This window comes from Fringilla coelebs, assembly GCF_963513975.1.
Source record: "Fringilla coelebs genome assembly, chromosome: 5".
NCBI classification, from domain to species: domain Eukaryota; kingdom Metazoa; phylum Chordata; class Aves; order Passeriformes; family Fringillidae; genus Fringilla; species Fringilla coelebs.
This window is the reverse complement of record NC_140033.1, coordinates 73,014,086-73,036,752: the sequence shown is the minus strand read 5'-3', so window position 1 is coordinate 73,036,752 and position 22,667 is coordinate 73,014,086. Positions and strand designations below refer to the sequence as shown.

At 41.9% G+C, this 22,667-nt stretch overlaps 1 protein-coding gene across 2 annotated transcripts in view; it reads right to left on the bottom strand.

Moving 5' to 3' along the window:
• PRR5 (proline rich 5) overlaps positions 1–9,964 on the bottom strand; it is a 51,882-nt gene extending 41,918 nt beyond the window's left edge. The window contains exon 1 of one of the 2 annotated variants that reach the window (XM_084206144.1): positions 9,898–9,964. The gene's annotated coding sequence lies outside the window, so the exon portion shown is untranslated. The remainder of the gene's footprint in view (positions 1–9,897) is intronic. The other variant, XM_084206145.1, reaches the window with a different exon arrangement.
• Between the last annotated feature and the right edge of the window lie 12,703 nt (positions 9,965–22,667).

Here is a 22,667-nt window from a genome sequence, read left to right as displayed (position 1 = left end):
TCCAAAATTTGAATTTGGTGTTAGCTCCATGGGAACCAACTGCAGAACTACTTAGAGAAAGAAATTTATTTTTACCTTGTGTCAGTTTTAGCCATAGTTGTTTTATCCAGCTGCTTGAATTAGCACTGTATTAATTGCCCTTCCCACACCAAAATTCTCAAGAATACAAACCAGCATCACAGTAGATGGCATATAACATTTCACTTTGGAAGGTACCTGCAGCCCCATATCTAACCTATGGACAAAGACATTCCTATCCCCAGTCTCTTCCAGATGTTTAAATCCTTCAAAAAACCAACCATCTATTATGCATATGGCAGCAAAAGGAAAACAAATACAACTATATATATATATTCGTATTTTAAGGGATGAGATGTCTTCTACAGCATACAAATGAGGGAGCAAACACACCTCCAGCAGAACACTGCTTTATCCGAACAGGATGAAGGGTACTCCCCTTCTGTGGACAATAAGGCTGGGGAGATCAGGGGAACACAACTCGGCTAAGCTCCTGCTAAGGGTTCAGATAAAATGTTTGTTTGCCCTGTTAAGTGAAACAACGAGTTAGATAAACAAGGGGCAATCTAATTCCCTCTAATTTCATTTTCCACCTAGCTCAGTAGCTTTTCTGCTTGTCACTTGCTGTGAATTTGATAGGTTTTGCAAAATGTTACTATACTGGATTAGATCCTTGGATTTTTTAACTCTTTGATTCTGTCTGTATGGTGAAATACTACACTTGTAGAAGTCACTCTATTTGCCACCCCATCAATCGCAGTAACCAGCACTAGACTCAGAGTCAACACACGCACCAAAACCACAGGTGAGTCAGCATTTCAGCCTCCTGAAAAATTTTTAACAGGGGACAGGCTTTCTCTACACTCCTTTTTCCTTTTTATGATTACACTTGACCAAATGTTGATTTATGACAAAAGAAATAATTTTCAACAAGGGCTACCTCCACCCCTAATTGCAGAGTAATACTTCATACTTATATCGTGCTGTGAGTCCACTGACATGCTTGACTTCAGGTCATTCATTAACTTGAGCTAAGCAGCTCTTGGATATGAATGGAGAAGATAAAATCTGCACTTCAGCATTACAAGTGAAGAGATTGGTGGTGTGACTTGCCCAGGCCACTCCATGAGCGGGTGGCAGAGACATCAAGAAATCCTGGACCTCTGTTTCCCATTCCAGCAGAGGAACGAGTGGATCCTGCAGAGAATAGGTAGCAGGGGGTTTCTGGGGCCCGGGCGGCCAGAGGGCAATGCAGGAGACAGAACTCCTGGGAAGGGCTTGTGCTGAGCTGTGCTTCTGCAGCCCCTGGGGAAGAGCTCTCCACACAGCGCTGCTTCCAGAGCAGCTCCGCAGCACAGACTGCTCGCCACTGGCCTTGGAGAGGGATGAGAGCCCTGTTGGACTTCCTGGGAGGGAGGGGAGGACTGGGGATTGGGAGGAGACCTCCCAAAAGCTCAGTAAGGAGCGCTACAAGCTTCTTAAATAGAACAACTGTACCCAGCACAATCACAGCTGAGACTTAAAGTACTGGTGGGTTAACTCATTTAAACCCAGCATACTGTACACAGTACTACTAATACCACTATTTAGCTCAAACAAAACCTGCAGCTCAAAGGTTAAGTAGTTTACCACACAACTACCTCAGTGAGGAAGTCACTGCCAGCCCTAACTCCTTCTCTTCCCCTCCAATATTTCTCCTTGTAAAAACAGGCCAGTCTCTACTAGAAAAAATTCTTTGATCTGTGGGGCCCACATCCTGTGAGTGACCGTACAGCAGTCCCAGAGCCACCAGAGCGCCAGAGCCACAGCGGAATTTCTGCTTACCTGGACGTACTTCTATCTCAAGGCCTGAGACAATACATAGGTAGGTAAATACCTGGAAGTTGAAGAGGATTTATGCTTTTACTAGAAAACCATGTTAAAATACAGATCCAGGACCTTGTATTAAACACTTCTTTTAAAATCACAAGGGTTACTCCACAGTTACCTCCTGATGTCATTTATGTCTGCAATATTCCTACTGGGACCTGTGCTTTAAAGACTGTATTGCTGTGCCTAGAAAACATTAGGAAAAAAAATCCGGCAGTCATCCCCAAGTATACACTTGATTTCAAAAGAATGAGATTTGATGAAAAAAAATAAAGGAAAAAGAAAGAATCGTACATTTTATTTACTAATGCTAATTTTTACAGTTTAATTGTACTGTCTACTTAAAAGTTTCTTTTTGATTATGAGGAGAGGGAAAAAGAAGCAAAAAGTAATGTTCACAATGGGAAACATGAAGAAATTCACAATATATGAAATCCATAATAAAACTGTGACTGCTATGGGTCAGCATGTTTTAGACTACACCACTCTGCTACTGCAATGACAGGTGAGCACTGCAGTGGTATCGGTACCAGTGAGAGGATATAAACAGTAAGAGAGTTTGCCATCTCAGCTTTATTCACCCTTCAGAGCTCTGCCATGAAACAAAACAACTCAATAAATAAAAATTTTAATTGGAAAAGAAAAAAGTAGCCCACTACTTCACTTCATCTCCCTATCTCTTTTGGAGAAGAGAACAGAACTTCCTATAGTGATGTTGAGTGGTGTACACTTTGCAACCAAAGAAGAGAATGGTTAAGTGTCTCTGTGGCAGAAAGGAGTTAAAAATCTCCCTAGAGAAACGCATTTCAGTTTTTCATAAACTACACCACAAAACTTAGGGCATGCCTCGACACATGCCAAAGCTCAGGAATTAAGTCTTCTGACAGAGCAGCACAGCCTTCTTAAAGGCACAGCACATCCTGCCACACCAGCAGATGACGAACGAGGCAGAAAGGAAGGAGATGCAGTCATCAGGAAAAAATAAAAAGAGCCAGGAGGCAATGAAGTTGTAAACCTTATGCTCATCAAACAAAGAATAAAGAGAGTAAAGAAAGTATGAAACTAAACAGGGTCTATTTACACCCTTCCTCCTCCATCCCACCGACTCTCTACAACCTCTGGAAATAAAGGCATTCTTAAGGATGCCTTTTTGTTTATTGAGGTTAGTCTTAGGACACCTTTGGTTTTGCTAATCCTTTATCTTATTTTTGCCCTCACCACAGCCAAGTACTGATCTGTAAGAGAGGACATGGCCTTACTTGGACGTCTTGCCAGCCTTTGGAACACCTCGTGTACTTCTGCATCCCGTGACCAACCATGCCTGCATGACCACAGCTGCCTCCCTTTGGACAGAGTTGGGCTATCTGCCCCTACACCTCCATGTGGGATTCACACATGGCAGCTGTCTTCTAGGTTGTGACAAAGAAATGCTCATGACAGTATCTCCTTCCTAAGCAATCACAAGGTGACACCCAAGAAGAGTCCTTTGTCTAGGGCTAGAAAGGGATGCTCAGCCCCTGTTGCTACTTCTGCAGTTCACAGTCTGCCCTGGAAAGCTTCAGACCTGACCCTTCAAGCAACCCACAGCTGCTGCAGCTCCACTGCCCACCTCACTGGCTTCCACCAGACATGGCCATCCATGCCATAACAACCTGCAGACAGTCAGGGCCCATTTCCTGGACCTTCCCTTCTGGAAGTTTTTCAGTGTGAGGCAGAGCAGCTTTAGTGTGCCTAGGAGATTTTTTCAGCAGAGACACCTGCATCTGAGCAAAGAGTTATCCACACTTCAGCAACCATCCAATTCTAGTTTCTTCTCACAGTCTTTTCACGGGTGATGGATGACATTTATTACCTGTACACTGAGCTCCTCAGCCTCCCCACCTTGCTTCCTTCTTGCTTCTCCTTCACCCTTTGCTTTTGTACTCCATCTTTGGTTTTTGTCTCTCTTGGCTAGCTAATTCTTCGTTGGGCAGTTTTTGAATATAAAGGGAAAGGAAAATAATTGGTACTAACAGAAATTTACAAACCACTCTTCAGCAGGCTCTCAGGGAATCAGGGCTTCAGTTCACCTGTTTGGACTGTGAGCTGTTCTTTACCCTTTTCACTTTGGGGATTCAGTCTATTCTTCAGCCAGCAAAACAGGGTCCTAAACTCAGATAGAGACCCCAGTCCCCAGCATAACCTAACACAGGTTGTGAATTGAGCAATACCTGCTGAAAGCATCCATGAAATCCCACCCCTTTGTCAGCAGTTTTTGGTTTTACAGAGCATAGCAATACAAGCAGTTCTTGAAATACAGTAGACAGCTAAATATTTTTTGTCTTGTTCTTCAGGATAAAGGCACCAGGAGAGAATTAGGACAGGAATAGGCCTTTTATACCCCCATCCAAAATATCAAGCTTTCATGATAAATCAATTCTCCTGGCTCGTAGTATTGCTCCTAGTTATCTCTGTAAAAGTTCTGGGAATTAAAGACAGTACAGTGGTCCAAAAAAATGCAGTGGTTCTGCTGGAGGAAGTGAGTACCAATGCTCTGGATTATATGACCTGTGGCATTACCACCTTCCACTCACATGTTCCCAGGAAAGGAGATGGGGTTCTGAGTGCCCAATGTACCTGGTTTCAGGTATTACTGTTGCCCACTCAGTGGATTAACAACCCATTAAGCCAGTAACCAGTGTACACTCCAAGACAAGCTCACAACTTTGCACTTAAACGGGAGTCAAATCTTAAATTTTGATTTAGAAAGTGAGGCCTCAAGAGTTCTGATCAGTAAGTAAATCAAACATTTAAAATACTTTGTGCTCTTATTACAAGATCATGAGACAGTGGAAAATTAATCTTACAAAGTAATTGAGCTCATAATACACATGATTTTTTGCCTTCCTGAGCTCTATGTCAATTCTTTCCTAAATTGCCATCTTGCATAATTTTAATTGGCTCCCAGAACACCATGACCTTAATGCAGCAGCTACAGTAACTCAGTGCTGTCTTCTACAGTTATACATGGTACAGTGCCTTCCAAATCTGTGAACCCTGAGAGATCAGAAGCATGTGCTGCACAGTGCTATTTTTCTTATATACAAATATTTCTAATTCAAGGTCTTCCAAGAAGGCTCTGATTGCCTCTGAAGGTCACCAAGATAAAGAGCCCACTGCAGCAACTCACTGAGTTTCTAATGAGCTGCACTGGTGGGCAGCTGTTAGTTACAAGTGACATCCTGTCTTTCTCTCAAAGCCATGATATTGCTTGTGCAATGTTCTCTCTGAGCACGGCTAGAAACATAAGCTGTGCCTTGAGATTACTGTCCCCTCCTGTGCCCAAGGCAGGGAGGTTACTTCAGACTCAAGCAATGCACGAGCCAGCTCTGTGAATCTGGGCAATCTTTGACTCTGGTGGTATTACACTGCTGTTATTTGCATGGTACTATATAGCTCTTTGGAACAAATCCTGTAGTCCTGCAAGAATCAACAGAAGCCTAGTGTTCAATACAAATGGATTCTTTCAGAAAATTCATCATTCTCCCTTTGCCTCACAAGGATATCTTTCTGAATGGAAAAACTGCCAGAGAGATAAAAAAGACAATCCAAAATTGCAACACCTATCTGTGAACTTGGACTCTGTAGCGCTCGGTGTCATGGAATTTCCACAGGAACTTAAAAATGGGGACTTTTTGCCATCCTCCACACTTCCTCATACTGAGACTGTCCCTTCAGACTGAGATATTGGGCAGTGGAAACAGCCAGAGTATAAAAAGCCTTAATTGCACAAGTTATTTTACACTTGTACCTTTAAATCTTCATTTCACCAGGTCAGCAAGTCCAGTACTATGACCTCGCTCAGTATCACATTCTGAGTGTTTTCTCAGGATGCTCTGGGAAATAATTATCTCAAAGGGCAGAGTGATGGAATTCTTTATACGCCACAGCAAGATTTGGAAGAACTCTTCACTGTCACTGTGGCTCATTAGCCAGTCTCAGTCTTCAATCGGACACAACATGATATCAACAACTGAGTTATCACATAGGTGGAATGTAAACCTCGTAATTTAACTTTTGGAGGATTATTCAAACCTCAGTGACGTGACCAGTCCTCCTGGAGAAAACGAAGAGGAATGAAAAGTACTACTTTTACCTTTCCTTACTTACTACAAAATCCAATGTAATAGAAGTAAGACTTAGGCTGTTATATGGCAGAATTATTTCACATAGTATTAACAGCTAGATCTATAGATAGCATATTTTGCTTGTACCTACACTTTACTACTGCCTGTATTTGTGAGATGGCAAATAAGTAAAAGGATGAAAACTGGAAACAGCATTTGAATTACCTTCTTCCTTTTGATTAAATTCTCCATAAGAGCTATGAAGAGAGACAAGATGCTCGTGACCACAGCAGTGGCATGAGCAATGGCAGTGTAGTGGCCTGGAAGGTCAGAACTGCAAGGTGCATTTAAGAGACTCTTGAGATAAAGTTCTGTCGTTCCAGTTTGGTCTTCCACTTCTTTAAGCTCATTCAGCTCTAGCTACTAGAAAATTCTAGTACAGGAAAATTCAGATCTCATTCTGTAACTGCTGGAGAAAACTGGGCACATTCAGGGTGCAATGCATCCTTTAAAGAATATTTCAACCTGGTCAGGAAAGTCATGCTGGGTTATGTGCCTGTTCTCTCCACTGGCTATAAAGCTATGATAATGTGAGTAGTTCAGATATGGATATGGTATTCCAAGCTGTAAACACCTAAAATTAGATGACATGAATGTCATCCCCAGGATTTTTTTGCCAGATTGAGAATAATACAAGTGCAAATAACCTGGCATCCAATTAATGAATGTTTAATTTCCTCAATTATGTGCTCTGACCCTGGATGAAGAAATCTTTGAGAGCTATCACTGGTACAAGCTCAGCCGGTATTTCAAGTTGGGAGATACTAAATTAGTATTTCTAGGAGAATGTGCTGCTGACCAAAGGCATTGAGAGACTGAGAGGAAAAGGACAAAGGCTTTCATGAAACAGCCTCAACAGAAAGACTGGCTAAGAACATCTTCGGGCTAGGAAATCAAATGAAATTTTAGGAAGACTTCAGCTTACAGTTACACTCTCCAGCAGTGAACAATAATTGAACAATAAATGAAAATACTGCCAGATTATCTTCTTTGTATTTGGAGGAGGCGAAAAAGGGAACAAAGAAAGACAATTTTGCCAGGATTTTTCCATAATACTAATGACTGTAAAAATGAGTGCTCCTCTGCTGTGACACAGTAAACCCTTCTAACCTCCTTTATTATCTCAACACTCTCCTACTGACTTCTGTCTGCTCATGAGGACAGCAAATGTGTCACTCTGCCATTTCTGATTGGCCCTGACATGCCAAGGCTTCCGCATGTGCTGGATTTGAAACCTGTGACATTTCCATGAAATAGCACAGGACACATCCAGACAGTAATGTACAAACCTACGTACAAACACTTACAAAGGCTGTGGCCTGCAGATGTAAACTTATGGGGGCCTGAAGCCTTCAATATTTGTTTTCTAGGGCCCCTGTTACAGTACAGCCATGTTCTGCAGATCTTTAGATTATAGCGTACCACAATGAAAAGCAAGTGATACTTATGACTATAAAAATATGTTGGAATATAAAATTTGAATAAAACTGTAAACATCGCTTAAAGTTTACAATATTGCCAGCCAAGCAATGCATTTTTGCAAAGAAAAAACCCCAAGTTTGCAGTGGGAAGGCAGTGATTTTTCATAAGATGTTGATATTTCCAGTCAGCAAACGCTCTGTCAGAGTGCTGGTAAATTGCTCAAAGTAAAATGTCTAATAGTATCTCATCGCATGGTGGGAACTCTGATCTGACTGTCCATCAGAGTAAGGTTACAGATTACATGGCAATCTAGAAACAGTTTATAATAGGATAGTTTGCAAATGCTGCACTAAGAACAGAGGGCTTACATGTATCTTTGTTTATTCTGAGTTATTTAGAATACCAAGAATAAAAAAATTAACAATGTGCAAACCAAAGACCAGTTGTACACAGTGAATGTTGAAAACATTCCAGTGAAGCATGAAAGCAGCTTTTAGTTCTGCTGGCAGCGGCTGAATCTTCCTAGGAGTATTTGGAGTTGCAGCTGACAGAACACATGTTTGGTAGCCGATTAGTTGGTAGACTGTTGATTTAGCTAAGAGCAGATGTGGGTATTTGTTTTAGGGAGGGTTGTAAAGTTCAGAAACATAAATTTTCTGGGTACATTTGAAATAATACAGGCAGAGATAGCAGGGATTTCCTGCCTGAGTAATTCTTCCCTCACCTTTTCCAGATGAATCACTTATGAAGAGAAAAGCTATGTCCACACTCCTCATGACTCGGGACTGTCAAGTTCCCATTGTACAATATCCCCTCTCTGACATCCTTAACTCACATGTCAGGGAATCCAGAATGGCAGCACCTAAACAGCACCCTCGAAATCCTAAGGGACAAGAAGTGCAGCACAAGTAAAAATGAGTGGGATCATTTTCTCCTCAGTTTGAAACATCTGTGCCCAATGTACAGAATAAGATAAATTCTGCTGTCGGTTTCAGCCTTGCACACATCCCTGGAGGTGCTCAAGGCCAGGCTGGACATGGCTTGGAGCAACCTGCTCTAGTGGAAGGTGTTTCTGCCCACAGCAGGGGGATTGGAACAAGATGATCCTCAAAGTCCCTTCCAACCCAACACTGTGACTATGATTATAAGTCATGCAAGGCTCTGGCAAACTGCAGTTTATAGGGACCATTTACTCCTGCAGCCTGGAATGAGATCAAGTAACACTGTAGGAAAATGCAGTTACCACTGCAATAAAGTAGCACAGAACAGGAATTCCCACCATTCCCACACCATACAGATTGGGAAGAAAGCATGCATTACTACCAAGGAAATCAAAAAAGAAATTTTCAAGAGCCAAGCCTTTAGAAAAGACCTCATTCCTTAAAAAACAAAGGAAAAAAAGCCAAAGCCATGGCAGAGGGTTTAGTGATAAAGTAAATAAATAGTTCAGAAAGAAAATCCTTCCACAGGAGAAAACTGACAACTGCTTTCTGGGAAAATTTCTAAGTTGTTTTGAAAAAAAAAGACTTCCTACATGTGATGATAATGTTAAAAGAAAAACAGAACAACATCAAAGACAGAGTAAACACATTTACTTTCTTTTCACATAAATGCACTTGCACACTACCATACACACTCTCCTTTGACAACTAGCATTTAACAAAAGTGATCTTAAGAAATCATTAAAAACCTTTTTCTTCCTGAAAACCTTGAATCTCAAACACAAATCCAATTCTAACAATGAATATTAAGGGTCTGGCCAGGCCCCCCTGCAGGAAAGCTGCAGCTGTGTAAGATCATTCCTACAGCTCAGCTGTTCTGTGTCCCTTCTTGCCACACCCATACATACATACATATATATATATATATATTTATATATTAAAAAAAATCACGTATGGGTCATTTGAGAATCCCTTGTTGCTCTAGCGCACAGCCAGCCAGGGCATCTAAATCTATTTCTGCAACACTGATCTTGGTGAACAGTAGCTGAATGCTCTCGTTCAGCTAGAGGGCACTCTGGGAGGGTCACACCCCAGCCTTTCCATCACCCACTCTGGCTCTCCTCTTCAGGGCTTTTTTCCTCAAGGACACAAAGTTATTTAGAGGCTCCTCTCAGGCAGCAACAATTCAAGCAATTTTCTATATTGCTTGCTCAAAATCCTGATTCAGCTCTAAATAGATTTCCAACTGAAAGTTCATGCATAGCATTTTCTGAGTTGCATTAAAGCTAGATGGATGCAGACTGACATGCACTGATGCTAAAGACTCCAAAGCACTGCACTATTATTCAGGTATTTTCCTGTGGTAGAAATTTTGGAGGAGAAATGATAACCCTACAGAGTCCAACAAAATGAACTCTCCAGGTGTCTGAATTTGGAAACATTTTCCAGTTGGAATTAGTATTGCAGAAATATATGCTTACCTGCTAAAGGAAGAAGAAAACAGGATTGAATAGAAAACAGGGAAGACTCTGCAACAGGTTTCCGAGAGTCAACATAAAAATTCTTGACAGGCAACACAAATTGGTTGAAAAAAGTCAGGCCCTTGCAAAAAAGTCACCTCTGCAAAAAAGATGAACAAAAAATCAGTATTGTAAATATTGCTATTCTACAGTATGTTTCAAGAGTGCCCTAATAAACCCCTAATGACACACAGAAGTAAAATAAGCACAATAATCAGTGCTGTTCCACCTCATTGCTGACTCAAATATTTCTTCTTGCACTTTTCCATTTTCTGTTTTATTTTCTTCATGGGGAGCAATTCATTGGCACCATCATTAAAAGCTACACTTACCACTAAAGAAGGCACAAGAGCTTCCATGGGCACAGACAGTGAAAGCAGTTTTGTGTCCCAACATTAAGGAGGGGACAAAAGAAGGTTTGAAATATGCTGCAAGATCTACTGTGACTGGCTTTAGAGAGCAGATGTCCTGGAAGGCCCAAGAAAGCCTTAAATGAATAATTTAGAAATACTGGGAATTCTTTCTTCAAATGATGGGTACAATATCACTGCTTGCCCTGGGCTAGTCTTGAAGTGCCCCTTTGCGGTGACTACTAACACAGTTAACAAACCCAGAGTGGATAAATAGGTGAAGCACAGAATTAAGAATGATGTGACTTCTAACCTCAACATAAACAGCTTCGTAATTAAAAGATTATTTTTTTCAAATAACTGGCTACTAAATATAGAACACTATTAGGAAAGTAATATATGTGTGTGTATATATACACACACATACATATATATATATGTATATATACACACATGCACATACATACATATACTATATACAGATACACAGTGGTATTCACATGCATCCACATTCTGAGTACAGTTCTTCATGCCTTGCACTTTGCACAGTTTTTAGTACCAACTCTAACACACTGCTAAATTTAACTAAAAATACATATATGTCCTTTTTGGCTTAGTTCATCCTGGTTATAAATCACTCTTGCTTTTGTTTCGTGACATTTCATACTCACTTTGCAAGGATGTGACTCCATGTGTATAAAAATATGTATTTTAAAGTTAATCTTTGCTGCACTTCAGAGAATGTAACAATGCCCTTATATTCCCCCTTTGTCTGCTCCACGGGTATCAGCTTCACTCTGTTACCACTTATTTTAGGTGAACTTAGAGGTGTTTGCTTAAGTCAGCGCATTGGGCAAAGTCAGTGCATTTTGCCCGCAATGCATTCAGGAGCACAAACACAGCAGCTCAGCAGAGAGCTGCAAAGCTGGAGAAATCACTCTCAGCTCGGAGGCTGCAGAGCCTTGAATTGCTGTCCTGAGCCCCTGGGCCAAGGTCGGGAAAGCAACCTGTCAGCAGCACGAGGGAAATAAGGTGCAAAACACAAGGTACAAACATGGTCACCCAGAACAACAGCAATTCCTGCGGACACAGCTGGACACTGCAGGAGTGAATGAAAAGCTGCCCTAATTGTATGAAAAATCCCACTGATGTGCTGAGGTCTGAGCAGGAGGCCTCAGCCAGAGCTGACTTACAAGATGGACCCTGGGCAATATGTGGCTGACACCACCAGTATTATTTAGCTAAAAATACATGAGTGACATGCTGAAGCTATCTGTTTAACACCAAACCAACTGCTTTAGAAACTTTCACGTAACCTTGGGCAGTTATCTGCAAGCTACGTAGCATTTCAAGAATGTTCCCCAACTGACATGAACAGAGACTTGGTAGTAGGGTATTTTATGGGAAACCCTCCCGGCCAAGGCAGGGCCCTGGCCAAGCCCTGGTCCCTGCTGTTGGGAAGTGTGCCATCAGACCCAGGAGTTTCTGTGATAAAATACAACCAAGCCACTTTGACTTGCTGATTTGTGCCTATAAACACTGGGCCCACTTTTGGGGTGAATTTGGAGACCTCTCCTCTGGGTGGAAGCACTGTGTAGGATTTCCCCAGTTGCCAGGAAGGGCTCTCCAGGTCCTCGCTGTGAAATGGGGATCCCTGGGGCTGTGGGCTCTGCATGATGGTGGAGTATTTAGGCAATTGGTGATGGATCTATCTCTGTCAATCACTACTCCTTCTCTTGTACAGTAATGATTAGGTGCATTACCTTCCTTACTTTTGCTTGCTGCTAAAGCCAAGCATGTAGTTTTATTAGATGTATCATTTTATTTTTGTGTTGCCTTAAAAGTCACAGTAAAATAAGACCATTCTTTCCATTGGTGTCTGTGTCCTTTAAATCGCCCCCATCAACTGGCAGAACACCTCCTGACTTCAGACAGATATTATCAGCAGAGAGCATAATAATAGCTAATTTGTTCTCAAAAAATGAAGTGCTTATGGGTATGAAAATAGTGTTTTGCTTGGAGAACCTGCTTTGACATTTCTATCTACCAGCATTTCTATGCTACCAGATAAAAAAAAAATCCTCCATTTTGCCTATAATCAGTGATAATTTGATCAGCCAGGATAATAAAACTACATCATAGTGCTACTCTTTAGGATTTAAGGGGGTCATTTCAGCCTAAAATTCCACTGCCTTTTTTACTTAAACTGACTTAACTTTGATGATTAAAGCTCAGCTATTCTATCAATGCAAGCATGAAGTATAATTTTTTTTAACTTGTTGAAATATATTTATCTTGCCTTTATTTGGCATTCAGTATATCTAAAATACTTACAGGTTCAGAAGAAAATGAGAATGCCTAGAAAAACCCAACTCATGATGCTGTTGCATAGAAGTTGCAGGAGACTGTAACTAAATATTCCTTTCTCCAGCTGAGCGACCAGTGCATTTCTTTGGCAGACAAAGCAAATGAAGATTTCATTTGTCATCAAGTATTGATACCATCCCTTAAACCAAGCATTTCCCAGAAGCAGAATTTCAGAATTGCATGACAGTTTTCTCAGGCACACACTGCTGGCCTACCCCTCCACTTCACTCCAGGGACAGCAGCAGCGCAAGGCTCTCAGAAGTATCACTGTTAATGACCCAAAATTACCTTCAGGCTTAGCTTTAGTGACCTCCTGACCAGCATGGAAAGAAACATGACTCCAGAGGATTTTGGACCCTAAAGCTGCCACAAAATCCAGACTCATCCCAAACTGTTCTGAGCCACAGGGCAGTACAATTTCCAGGTAAATTCTACATGTGAGGCAGAGGAGGAAAAGGTGTAGCGTGGTTAGTGATGCTGTTTGTGAATTTGTTCAAAACTAAAATGTTACTCCTGGCAGCCTGTTTCTGTTGCACGTATTCTTTTTTTTCTTTTGCATTAGTTCCACTTAGTCTGCTTTTATATCTCTGAGGACATAAACTAATGAAGATTAAAACCGAAAGGAAATAATTCCCCTGAAAATCCTTTGTGCTAGTCTTAAAAGAAGCCAGATGAAAAAGTTATAGAGAGCTCTGCATTAGAAAGTGTCAAATTTAACTCTGAAAACAAAGAGAAAGCTAGAATGTACTAAACACAGAATTGAAAATTTAAGGGGCTGATTACAGGATTAAAATGGTCTAAAAGCATCAATATATCCCCCATCTTACCTCAGATTATGAATTTTTCAATACTCAAGGCTCCTACTTAAAAGCTCTCTTCACACTCACAGCTCCAGGAATCCATATTTAGAATCTCTCATCCTTCACTTCCCATAGACTGACTCTAAAGCATTAAGGACTAATTGATGACAGGAACAACGATGCACAGATCCCCGCCAGCTGCCTACATGGCAGAGTGGTGATGTTCCACTTTGCAGGGCGCACCAAATGAAGTGCATTTCACAGCACCCCAAGCTGAATTCAGATCCAGCTAAGCGAGAACACCTTGCAAGCGAAGCTTCCAAATGCAACTGCAGCACTGCCAGCATTTTCACACTGCAAGCAGGCTGTGAATTTCATCTCAGAGATAGAAGAGTAACATATCTTTCAAGGGGTGAACTACAATTTAACAAAACAGATAAAAAAACCCATCATGATGGCAATGTTCCTCAAATTCATAAATGTCTTTATAGACTGAGATTTTTAAATCTTTCTGCACTCTTAGCTCTGCCTTCATGAAAATCATAGAAAAATATTGAACAATTTCGGCAGGAAAAGACTAGAAAATCCTATTCATAGTGTGTGTAATTGAAGTTAAATTCACCTTTGATGTATTAGTGCCTTAGTTTACAGGCTGCCCATTTATAAGTCTCACATTAAAGTTAACGTCCCACAGTGATTTCAATAAAACATTAAAGCTTCAAGTTAACTCAAGGAGAAGAGCTCTTGGACAGGTGGGAGCAGCATAACCAGACACTAAAAGTTCCCTTTGAACTCTCCATGAGCTCTTTCAGGACAAAACAGAAAGGTCTTTCCTTTGCTTCCATTAAAGCACTTGAACTCATGAATTTTTGAAGTGGCATTTAAAGGATTTTAATGCTAGAGGATGCAGTGAGTGTAAACGAGGTCATTTTGTAAGAATTTCAGTTGAGAACATGCTGGATCTCCTTTCCTGGCTTAGTCACTTTAGGAATCTCAGACACAAAAACTGTCAACTGTTTTCCCCCTGAATTTGAAAACTGAAAAAATCCAGGCAGCAGCCTGGCACTACCTCTGCAGCAACACTTCTCTGCCCACCACAAAAAAGAAAAAGAAAAAAAAAAGAAAAAAAAAATCATTCCACCATTCCTCTTCCTCTGCTTTTGACTGAAATGCCAAATGCCAACATCAACATTTCTTATTGGCTTCCTTCCTCATTCCCAGGAACTGTAGGAGGTGGGAAAAGAAAATGGGAACATGTCAATTTGTCCTTCTATTTATAAAGAATTCCTGCACAGTGAGGAGGTCCTGGTAATCCTCACCCAACGAACCCAGTGCTCAGCCTGTCTGCTGAGGTGTCAGACCCCATGTGGAAAACATCTTCAGGAACGGCAGCTTCCTATTAAGAACAATAGCAACCCTCTAAGGAGATTAAGACAGTGATGGGTCCTGGGCAACTTGGACTCGCAACCAGCTTAGAGAAACAAATCTCACCCTTCTCATCCAAGCCACTGCTCCTGGCACACCCAGCAGCAAGCAAGCTTTGGAAGAAGCATGAGGAGAGGGGGAGAGAGGCATCTGACAGCAGAACAGAGCCAAGAGTGACTTCCAGTGCAGCAGGAATTTACAGTCTGCATGGCAAAAAAGGAATTATTAAGTCACAACCCACAAACCCCCTTGATAACTTTATCTGTCTCTTTTCACAGTTCTGTAGACTTTGCTGAACATGTTCTAAGGATCACCAAGGTTATCATGAACATCTCTACTCAAACCATGAGGCTTCTGGAACACCACCTTTCAGGAATTCACCTCTCACATGGCTCTATTTTCAGAGCAGAGCTGGGCTTACTTATTTCAACGGTGGGGATCACAGACAATGTCAGCAATGGCACCAGATAGAGGCATATGGAGAAATATAGCGGAGTTGTACAAGAGACGCTCACAAGGCCCCAGTGGCAAACAAAAACTCTGAGTTGATGGCAGGGATTGGGCAAAAGCAATGGCAAACATTGTAATTCTCAATTCCCATGGCCACTATGACTACAGGGAAACTTAAAAAAAAAAAGGAAAAATAAAAAGAGTTCAATCCTTACATGAACAGCACTCTACCGTCATGAATCCTGAAAACAGAAATAATTATCACTTGCATTTAATAGTATGAGGGAAACAGGAAAAAAATTGAATAAGAATATTAAGCAGGCAGTTCATCCTAAGCTCATTAGAGACTGCTTTCAAGTCTGCAAAGAGAAATTTAAGAAGTGATGCCACCATCCCTCCTGCCCCACCAAAGCAAGGATGGTCACGGGGCTGTTTTTTACTGTTCCTGTGTAAATCCAGTGGTATCAGCTCTGCTACCAAGGGAGACAAAGCTTTGCTGAAGCTGCCAGATGCAATAGTAAGCTAACTTTCTGCTCCAGCAGCCTTCCAGATTTTGAAGAAAGGCAGCAAATAGCTGGGGGCAGCAACTTCTTATATTTCCTGTGACATTTCTACCACATTCTGAGACTCAGATTCTGACTCTGCATGAGATGGCAGCTGCTTAGTCAAAAACTTCCTCAGGAAACCCAGAAATATGAGAACACAGCCTGCATCTGCTGCCCTTCTCAGAGCACACACTACTGCCTGAACCCCTTGAGAATAACAGAAGAAAAGGATATAAAAGAAGCTTTTGCCTCCTCTCCAGTGAGGCTGATATGCCTGGACATCAGAGAACAAATTACTGTGGGAGGAGACAGAGCAGGTCTCTTATCTTTTAGCTCACAAAGTCTGGGATGGTGGGAGTATAGGCCTTGGATTGCTACAGAGGTTGGCAAGTTCATGGCTCTGTTGATTCTCCATAACTGAAAGCAGCCAGAGGCTGGATAAGCTGTGCACCAAAGTTAGGACTTGGTGTGCTGGAGGCAGTATGTAGGGAATGATTTTGTGGGAAATAAACTGACAAAAAAAAGAAAAGAAGAGCTGAATAGAAGTAGCAGCAATTACAAGGCTATCACAAAAAGCACTTGGAATCAACTCAGCTATCTTTTTGTCCTCCTGCTGTCACTAATTTACAGTCCCACGCTGCAAATACATGTGGTGTAAAGACTGCCATCCCATCATGACCTCACTGAAAAGTTCTGAGGGACAACTTGAGCCCCTAAACCATATTCAGATTTTCTGTAATGACTCGGTTGCAGAGCTTTTCTCAGGGTTTAACAACTGCCTGAATGGTCCTTCAGGCTCAGGAAGGGACACTTGCCAGTGACTCATCTCTGGAAAATCTTTATCATTATTAATAACTCCAGGGGAGGAGGATCCAAAATTGTGTTGTGCTGGATTTTATTTTTTTTAGGTTGGGTACACAATATATTCTTCTATGGATGTCAACAGTACTGGATCAGGATCCAGGTTGTCATGAGACCACCTCAAATAGCCTGTGGTCTGGGAGAGGAAAAGTAAACCCTACATGGCCTGGGTTAATCCCTCAGACACCTCTTGAGTGCCCAGTTGATATTTCAACAAAGGTATTTACAGCCATTCACAAGAGCACACTATGCCTTTGGAATTTTTGTTTAGTTCTGTGTCTGCTACCTTGCAGTTCATGCTTGCCTGTTTTCCACAGCACTTGATGCAAAGAGCATTTTCTTCACAATTAAAAGGAGAGCATCTTCTACAAATCCCTGGGACTGTCAGAAACTCTGCACCCCTGGGTAGCAGACAGACCCTAAGCTAATGAAGCATTTAAATACATCCTTAACTAATTTTAAGCACAGTAGTAGTACCACTGTAACTCCAACTGGCCATTGCTCTCTGTTTCTGGATAACCTATCAATGTTCCAAAACTGACTGTGCTGCAAAGACATAGGATTTGATCCAGAAAAATCACATGTGCTTTTTCTGGATCAAATGTTTGGCTCCCAAATGGTGTAAGATTCTGAAGAGAAGTGTGAATCAAGAGGGAGAGAATTCTTAAGGTTTTCAAGCAGCTAGAGGCTTTGCCTCAGGGTAGATTTTGTGACCCGGCTATTTAGTGGTATTAATCTTCAGCTATTTTGTTCATGATACAAATCATTTGGCTGTCTGCACTGAGCGGAGAGACAGCAACCTGTCAATGGCAGAGCAGCTGCACCACTCCAGGCAGACAGATGGCTCAATTCTTTCCTCTCTTTATTTCCCTCCTATCATCCTATATTACCCAACCCCCCTCTCCCCCCTCAATTCTTTCGGCAGGGGGAAGGAGATCTATTTGGACCTCAGTGTGCTTAAAGAGCAAATTATGTTTTTGATCCAATTACTTCCTGAGTCTCTGGAGTAGCAATCTGTCCTCACCCCAGACGGAAAGCAACTGCTGTTGCACAGCTGGTCTGGCACCAGCAGTGCTGGCAGATGAATGGCAGGGCAGGCAGGTGTGATGTCGGTTTGGCTCACGAGCTGCAAAGAAATCAAGGAAAAAATCCCTGCCTGTTGCAGAGGGGAGTGTGGTTTGGAAGCTGTTCCTGCAGAGTGGCTGGTGGTTTAATCAGAGAAAAGCCTAATGGATGAGTCCACTAAGTCTTGGATCGTGCCAGTTGGCACTGAGCCTTTATTGGAAGACTGAAGGAGGCTTTCAGATCCTCACTGGCATCTAACTGCCATGGTTGTGGGCACACAAACATCAATGCCTCAGGAACATCTTGAGGGCAAGACTGATATTAGAATAATTAAAGATAAATAACCTTACCACAAAAAGAAGGTAATAAAAGGAACCCCAATTTATCAATATAAAGAACAACCTAAGACTCCTTCCCCATTCTCCTTCACTTGATAAAGCAACAAGTTATCTTGGACCACCCAACAGGTTGCCAGCTTGGCTGAAGTTCTATGCAACTTCAAGCTTTTTAAAATAAAAACCTTTTCAGTCTGGGTGGTGGTGTCTTTTGCTTCTCCATTTTCATTTTCCCAGTTGGCCGCAGAGACTTTCACCATCATATTGTCACTCCTACCAAAATTTTCAAGACCACTGAAATTTTCACACACAAATGGATGGATGAGTTTGTTTCCAGCAAAGGAAGAGGTATGACCTCCTGAGAGAACACAGGCCTCCTGCTACTAACACAGCACTCTGTGAGCCTGTATGAAGGCACATGGACGAAAAAGAGACTCAGCCTCAAGGATCAGCCTCTCACCAGGCAAAACAGAGGAAAAGAGCTGATAGAAAAACAATACCATGTGGAGAGGAAGGTAAAGGTGAACATTTTGCAGCCTAACACATTACCCAAGATCACCGGAACCCTCCAGCTCTGCCAGAACAGTTAAATAGATTTATCTAAACCAGTCAAAGCTTCTGCTTGGACACTGTCACCCTGTGCAAACAGATCCCTTAGTGGGTGCAAGCACAGGAGGGTGCAAGCAGTCACCAGCCCAGGAATCCCTCCAGCCTGGCCAGGAGAGAAGCAGCCAGAACAGAACCAGAACAGCCAATCTCACTGAAGCATCTCCTATCCATAGGTTAACCTGAGCTTTTTGATTTTACCTCAGCTGGCTCTGTTCTGCTCAGCAGACACATGCAAGACTAAGTGCTGGCAAAGGGGCACTACCAAACAGCCAAGGCAAAAGGGCCTCTCCATATTTTAACTGGAAGCAGTAGTTTGCAAAGTCAATGGCAGTGCAGCACCTTTGCTACGTTTTATCTAAGTCATCCATCAAAAGTCTCAAGGTAAGTTTCTCATGGGGCAAGAAGAACACAAACCTATGAACTTTTTAAACACTAGTTCCCCTGCCCTGGTGCAAGCAGGTGACAACCCTGTATGAGTAGTAGAAGTCATTTCAAACCTGAACAAAACTGCTTCTTCAACAAAAGATGATAGAATTGAAGAGTTTTCAAGCTTCCACAAAAACAGAGGAAACACTAGAGATCCGATATGACAAGTAACTGAAGAACATTATTTAGATTTTAGATCCAGTGGCACAACCCAACCAGAAGATTTTGCTACACATGAAACCAAACTCTGTAAAATCTTACAAAATTACAATAGCAAAAATTAGGTGATAACTGAAGAGGAGGAAGAATCTGGGTATCAAGGCATGGGAGAGCTTATTGAATCTGTGATGGTGGACAATACCAACCAGTAAGGGCTCTAACCTTCACAAAATCACCCAGCCTCTGTTGAATTAGAGAGCACTCTTCCTCCACTCCTTCCCAGCAGTGCTGGGAAGCTGCCAAGGGTCCAGGCAAAGCAAACTAAGAGGGGAAACTCTCCAAAAACTAACCCCAAACCTGAAAGATGCTCAAAAGCCTGCACAAACCTAAGCACCATTTCTTAGACTTTTTAATCAGGGAAAACTTTCTCTGACCATCAATGGCAATCACACCTTGAAGGTGTGATTACACTCAGTACAAATTAACTGCAGGTCAGGCAATTTTTTCCCCCAGGCCTTATTGAGCAGGCTACTAAGCATTTACCAAATAGCATAAAAGCAGTTGTATTGAAAGGTTTAGAATTTTTATTTCTTGTGGGTTTTTTTCCCATTATTCTCAAACTGTGAAACCTCAGTCACAGACTCACAGACCAAAATTCGACAGCGGTAGCTGCTGTGGGAATGCAGCACAAAAAAAGATAATTAAGCACAAGCAAAAATAGAAGCATGTGCTCTCCCAGGATACATTCTAGGCACAATCATTTATGGGTAACTAAAGAACAGTGGAAGTGTTTCCACAAAATCTCACAGCAGGAAGCCAGAGGACTCAAAAACAAACCTGAAAACTCCTATATCCTTTCATTTTCAAACAATGAGGGAGAAAAAGTCAAGATGTCACCAAAGGTTGGTGGACTCCATTTATGCCATGCTGAGTTAGCATCTCACTAAATTCCAAAGACACCACTGAGATGATGATAAGGCAGCAGTTCCCAAGGAAAGATGGGCCAGATCCTTGGTGCTATGCTCTCCACACAGGGTCAATGCAGCTTTTTCTACTCCTCAGCAGCACTTTACTTACAGGTAATTTAAAAATTAGTTCCATGCCTCAAAATTAATTCTGAAGCCTCAGAAGAAGCTGAAAGACTACTATGAACACTGTGAGACTGCTATTAAATCCAGGATTTTCCTTCAATTTGTTTATTCCATATACACACCAGAAATATCCTGATTTTGCAGAAATATTGATGGGATGATGTTTAGTAGCTCTCACCTGTTAATTAAAGGGCAGGAAAAGAGAGACAGTCTTTCTAAAAGGTTACATTTCTGTCATGGCAGTGACGCTCAAGGAAATGAAAAAAAAAAAAAACCAAAAAACAAACAAACCAGATAAACAAAAGGAGTCCTCAAAAAGTGAAAGAGAAAAACAAAGTGAACACTCCTCCCTCCCAACCCTCCAAGTCCATTTTCCTTAGGGATGGGGCAGTTCGTAGGCAGGCCTTCAAGACCTGATTTAATATGCTGCCTATCTAAGGTGGTGGGATTTGACCAGGTATCTTCAAGTTTTGCTAAAGAAAAAAATGCAAGAGCCTCTCTTGCCCTGCCTGTCCTACTACAGTAACAGAAACAGGCTGAGCTGGACCTAGCATGATATTTTAAAAAATCCAACAGAATTAAAAAAGGGTGTAAATGCACTTTATTTCTCTTCATAGTCATCTTCAAGCCTTGAAAACTTTGGTTAATCCCTCTTATACGTATTTGTTTCTAATCTTTACCAAATTTGACTTCCATCTTGGGACAAAGCTGAGAAAAAGGAGGCAGATAAAGGCTGGAAGAGAATGTGAAACCACCTGCAAAATGAGAGATTAACACAGATGCCTTTGTACTCATGGAAAACATACAAAGAAATGTGACAAGGGAGATGCTGCCAGGAAGCCATGAAAGCAAGCTAACAGCAGACTGCAGGAGGCAGCAGGCAAACACACCGGAGGGAGTCAAGGATTTTTGATTCAGTAAAAAGCTCTGCTTGTTTCTGTTTGAGTACAAATATTCTCTGTGGAACCAGAGGACCTCCAGGCTTGGTATTCCTATAAGAGGAAGGCTCTTCCCCCAAGATGGCATTAGCCAGATTGGCTTCAGGCCCAAACACAAAGGCATTTTGGTGGCTGAACCAGAAATAACTGAAAGAAAGGCAACATTTCTGTTCTCCACCAAAGGGGGTGGGTTGAACTGGTGAGTGTCTAAACTGCTTTAGCTTCACGGTGACTTCAGAAGACCCAGGTTTTCTTGGGAATCCTTTCTGTCCTTGTTTCCTGATGCCACTGTCCCCCACTGCACAACCTTACTGGGAAAGGCACAAGGTCACAGCTGCATCCAGCGCTGTGCTGTGCCAGTATCCGTCTTTCACTGAGGTACCAGAGAGCTGCACTGCACTTCACTGAGGTGAGGTACAGCAGAGCTGGCCATCCTCCCCTAAATTATTCCATGCATAAAGGAAGTAGAAAAATATTTCCCTTGTATTTCTTCAGGCTTGCAATATTTGCTCTTACATTTAGTAGAAAGTAAAAACCTCCAACATGACCTAGTACCCTAATTCACATGATTTTATCTTTAAGGCTGTTGAACAGTTCCATTTATTAAAATGAGCAACAGACAAACGTAACCCCAGAGAGTAATAGGTTTACTGTAGTAATTTACAGTCTTACATGGAAGAAACTGAAACATAATCAGAGAGGGTGGGGAAGAACGAGGGATGGGAAGCAGGACAGTGCCAAGACGCAGCTGTCAGTGCCGCAGGATTCAGCTACGGCCCAAGATAGCACTGTTGGCATGGAAAAGCTCCAAGGAAGAGGGCACGTGGTGCTGCTGTACCTAAAAACTCAGTGCTGAATAATCGGCACCTTTGGCTATTCTAAATGCACAGTCATCACTCAGCTTCTCCACACTCACTGATTTCTTACCCATCTGCTCCTCAGAGTTCACCCATGTCTGCAACAGGACAGTGCAAGCCCTGGTCCATCGCACCCCCACAGCAGCTACAAGACATGAACACTGAGATCTGTTTGCATCAGGGCTGGAGTCACTATTCCCAGACATCTCCTGTCACTTCCCAAAGAGCCACAATCCATTTAACTTCCTCACAATAAGCCAAAACCATCATAAATTAAGAACAAAACTGAATATTGGTCTGAGCAGGATCTGCAGAACTCACATTCAGAGATTTCTGTTCTCAAAGTAGGAAGATAAGGGCTTTGCTGTAGTCAGCAAAAGAAAGTGTTTTTAAAGCATAATCAAAGCAAGTCTCTCTTAAACAGCTTCAAATATCTCCTATGACTTTGCAAAT